Genomic DNA, 5,232 nt, shown 5'->3' with positions numbered 1-5,232 from the left:
TTAATCTTTGTTAAAGTTGTTCCTTATAAATTGACTTTAAATTCAATTTTTGATGTTTTCCATCATTTGTATGTTGAGAAAATAATTTTCTATCTAGACATTAAATTAAAGAATAAAGGAAATAATGCCTAGGGTAGTAATTAATGAATAATAAATGTTAACTACTAAGTAACCATCCATCATGACTACTTTAAGACACTTTAAATGGAACTAAATAAAGAGAATTTAAAGTCTTGTTTTTTCTTGGAAACTTCAATGTATACATTTAAGATGTACAACTTTGATGTTTTGATATATGTATACATTGTGAAGTTATCATAATCAAGCTAATTAACATTCATTACTTCTACACAGTTACCATTTTATGTGTGTGTGCTGAGAAGATTTAAGATTTTTTTTTTTTTTAGCAAATTACAAATATTTAATACAGTACTGAACTATCATCACTATGCTATACATTAGATCTCTGGAACTTAGTCATCTTGCATGATTAAAACTTTTAACATTTGAGCAACATCACTCCATTTCCCCCTCCCCAGCCCCTGGCAGCTCCATCCTACTCTCCACTGCTGTGAAGTCTCATTCCCCATGTGAGTGAGATCACGTGGTACTTCTCTGTCTTGTTTCTGTCGGGTTCATCTATGTTGTCTCAAATGGCAGGATTCCCTTATTTTTTTATTTTTATTTTTTTAAAGATGACCGGTAAAGGGATCTTAACCCTTGTCTTGGTGTTATCAGCACCACATTCTCCCGAGTGAGCCAGAGGCCGGCCCAAAGATTCCCTTACTTTTTAAGGCTGAATAATATTCCACAATATATGTGGGTATTTCAAAAAGTTGATGGAAAAACGAAAGATAATGTGTATCTTTCTGTGAACTTTGTGAAGACTTCTCATGTATATATCACATTTTCTTTATCTGCTCATCCACCAAAGGACATTTAGGTTGTTTCCATATCTTGGCTGTTAAGAATAATGCTGCAGTGAACATGGGAGTGCACATGTATCTTTGCAATGCTGAGTTCAGTTTCTTTGGATATATACTCAGCTCTATTTTTAATTTTGGGGGGAAACCTTCATACTGTTTTCCATAATTTACATTACCATCAGCAGTAAACAAGGGTTCCCTTTTCTCCACATCTTATATTTCTCTGATGATTAGAGATGCTGAGTAACTTTTCATATACCTGTTAACCATTTGAATTTCTTCTTTTAAGAGTCTATGTAGGTCCATGGTTCATTTTTTAATCAGGTTATCTGTTATTTTTGATATTGAATTTTAAGAGCTCCTTACGTATTTTGGATTTTAACCCCTTATCAAGTGAATTATGTGTGAAATACATCTCAGTGAAGCTGTTACACTCCTCCCCACTTCAAAAAAAAAAAAGTTCTATGGAGAGAAAGGGTTAAAATCCCACCTAACTGAGCCTCTCCTTTATTCTGTAAAATGGGGTGGTCTGAGAAAGGCAGACAAAAAATGCTTAGCATGGATCCTGGTATGCGGTTTTTTTCAATAAATGGTGACATTTATTTCATTAACTTTTTTTTTAAAAAGGAAACAAAACTAAAGATTAAGAAACAGATCATTCTTTAATAAAGGGGTAAGTCCCTTTTGGGTTACACTAATAGCTACACTAATTGTCTGGTTGGAGTTATTGTCTGACTCCTGCCATCACAGCCAATTGTATTGCTAAAGCAATCCATAACTAGAGCCAAAACATTTCATTATTTTAGTTATACTAAGTTTCCATTCGTATTGTTCGGGCTAGGGCTCAGACCCTTCAAACCCATTGTACACACTGGGTCACCAGACCCCTCACATGCAGGTCCACGCTAGGTAGTTGGGAAAGATCCTGGGAGCCTTTGGCAGATGACACAAGCTCAGTCCTCAGCAGTAGCAGCAGCAGCGGTGGTGGCCTCTCGGGGCATCCCAGGGGCACTGGCAACAACAGCCTCCAGCAGCAGTAGTAGCGTCCCCATGCCTCCCCATCCTCCCTGGGGGCATCCCGGGGGCTGTGGAGGGAGGTCATGTGGGTCAGAGACACTAGTCCTTTAGACTTAAGTCCATAACCCAGGACACCTGGGTGCACGTGCATATTTACATCAAATGCTTGGCAAGATTCTGAATATCTGAGGGACCCTGACCATTTTCCTTCACTTTCTCTACAGTGCCCCATTTGGATCCAGTTATTTATCCATATTTACGGCACAAGGGCTCTTTCTGCTGGATTGAATTAAAATATTTATATTTTAAATATTCCAGAGGAAACAAGACCCTTGATGGATGTGGTCTACAAATTATATAACTAATAGCTGAATATAAGTTAATTTTGAGAACTTAATACAATTTGAGACTGTTCCTCTCTCCATCCAAGATTCATACTTCCAAAAGAAACAATCAGCCACCAAATAAAAGTCCACTCTTCAGTCCTACAAAAAATAAGGAGCAAAGACTTCCTCTGTTGTCTTCTTAGATATGAAAATAGCTTTAAACTCAGCAAATGAAGCTAGTCTTTGTTTCTGCCCCATCGGTCTCACAGTACCACTGCCAGGTTATTTACAACTGCTATCATGCTTAGACCAAGAGTTCACAGGTGATATCAATATGATTGTTGTTCGGTCAATATGATCTTCAGTAGGCTGCATCTGACACACATTTTCCTAAATGAAGAGCAAAAGTGATTGTCGTCCTTTCTTTTTGGATGCATCGTGATGGAATGAAAAAGATCTGGGTTGTAATTCAGAACACCTAAATTTTATTGCCATTCACCTAAAGTGGGACCCTAACTAGTCCACTGAACTTCTCTGAGACTTAATACACTTGTCTACACACTGATAATATCGATCTTGCTTACCTAAGAATTAAGATCAAATGAAATGCAGTGTGAGAAAATATACTGTAATGCATAGTACAAATGAGAAAGTTACTACACTTTCCCTAATCTCAAATAAACCTGTTTATTTTCAGACAGAGAGGGAGATAGTCTGAAGGCAAATAGACTGCAAGAGAAATCAGTAAACTGTATGAGAAGCTGCTGAGAAAGAAAATTTCTTTTTATATATTTTTTTCTGTTCTGTTTCATGACCTGATTTTAGGATCAGACTGTCAACCTCTTAACACCACTTTAAAAAAGACACTTGTCATATAAAACTCTGTGTGTATGTGTGTGTGTGTGTGCGCAACTGCTATGGGTTGAATTGTGTCCCCTAAGAAAGAATTGTTGACGTCCTAACCCCCAGTACCTCAGAATGTGACCTTATCTGGAGATAGTCTTTACAGAGGTAACTAAGTTAAAATGAAGTCATTATGGTGGCCTTCTATGGTAGCCCTTTTTATAAAGACTGGTGTCCTTATAAAAAGGGGAAGTTCAGACAGAGACGCACACACACAGGGAGAACGCCAGGTGAGCATGAAGGCAGAGACTGGGGTGATGCATCTGCAGGCCACAGGGTACAGGAGTGCCAGCGAACCTCAAAGAGCTGTGGGAGCACGGAGCAGCCTCCCTCATGGTCCTCAGAAGGAACAGCCCTGCTGACACCTCAGTCTCAGAGTTCGAGTCTCCAGAATCCTGAGATGAAAAAGTTCTGTTGTTTAAGCCACCTAGTTTGTGGTCCTTTGGTATGGTGGCCCTAGCAAACTCAAACAATTTTTAAAAAGATTGTTTGCTTCAAAAATGGGAGCTAAAGTGATTTCAGATACTAAAACAGTTTCAGACTTACTTCCTAAGCTCACTTAACAGTAAAAACTCATTTTCTGTCCTTTCCACTCACACCTTATCTCAAAGCCTTGTTCGACCTTCATTAAGATGCTCTTAGTACCCCCAGTCTGATGTCATTTCTCCCTCCTTAGAATTCCTAATAGCAGTTTGTCCCTCTCTTACTGTTACCTTAATATAATCTGCCTTGTATTATTTGGACACTTTTTCATCCTTTCTTCTCAGAGCATAAGCTTGAGAAAGTTTGTTTTATATAACAGTTTTCTATTAAGTATTTCTCTTCTGGCATAATACTTTGCATTTAATAATACATATTTACTGAATTGACACATCTATTGTAAAGTTAACTATTGCATAATTGTTACATAATCACATGTATTATGTAATTATATCTGATAAGTAGTCCCATCTGAAATGTTACACATTTTAATAATCAGAAATTCATGCTGTCACTAGGTATGATGAGATCCTGCCAGCTGATCTTTTCCTGCTAATCTTGCAGTGACTTTTTGCCCAGACCATAAGCTCTTCATATTTTTCATGGCAAAAGGGAAACAGACTAACTGTCAACAGAAGTTCAAAACATACTCGCAGGTCGTGCATGGGATGAGAGAAGGCATTCATTCTTATGTATCCGGGAGTCAGATGGTTACGTCCCATTTCGGAGAAGGCAGAGGTGGCTGTGAACTCACTGCCGAAGTTAGCCCAAGTGTTACTCCTCCCACCCAAGGCTTCCAGAGCAGAGACGTTATCCGACCTTTAAGCAAACAACCCAGTGGAAACGGCACAGTCACCATGAGTCATGGGTGCCATGTTATGTTTTAAAAAGCACCACTCCACTAGGTATGATAGTGAACAGTACAAACAGGAAAGCAGGCTGTGCTGATGAACATCCTGACAACTCCCTCCTTCTGACTTTTCCTTTACTATAAAGATTCTGTTAGTGTTTTAAATGCTATTTGGGGCTTTCATAATCCAGAGCATTGTAAGGACAGACTTGCCTAGATTGAGGCTTACTGTCCCCTTTAGATGACATTCTGGCAAAGGCTGTTTCTGGTGGTGAGTGGGAGAGCCAGGTAGTGTGCCCTCTGTAGAAGCACATCTGGAACAAGAAGAAACTTGGATTTCAAAAAGATGCTTTTGCCAGTAAGGAAATTTCAGGGTGGACCGGAACTGGGGAAAATACTGAAAGGAGAGTGAGCTCAGGTACCAAGTGTTTGGCTGTGTGCGTTTGGGACTCCATGTTCTTCATCCGCTTACTCAAGAAATATTGACCAAAGGCCTGTGATATGCAAGGGACAAGCACAAAGCAAAAACACATCTTAAACACTGAGTGGGAATGCCCCTAAAGCAGGTATAAATTTGGCAAAAATAAAGAACCCAGATGTCCAGTGCTTCCTGATGAAATGGTCCAAACAGTCCTTGCTGACTGTTTTCACTAGTCCACACTCCCTCTGCTATGGTCTGAATGGGTCCCCCCAAATTCATAGGTTGACAATCGCTGATGTGATGGTATTG

The sequence above is a fragment of the Galeopterus variegatus genome, unplaced genomic scaffold, assembly GCF_000696425.1.
Source record: "Galeopterus variegatus unplaced genomic scaffold, G_variegatus-3.0.2 Scaffold14138, whole genome shotgun sequence".
NCBI lineage: Eukaryota > Metazoa > Chordata > Mammalia > Dermoptera > Cynocephalidae > Galeopterus > Galeopterus variegatus.
The sequence above is the reverse complement of the archived record's forward strand: the minus strand, read 5'-3'. Positions refer to the sequence as shown.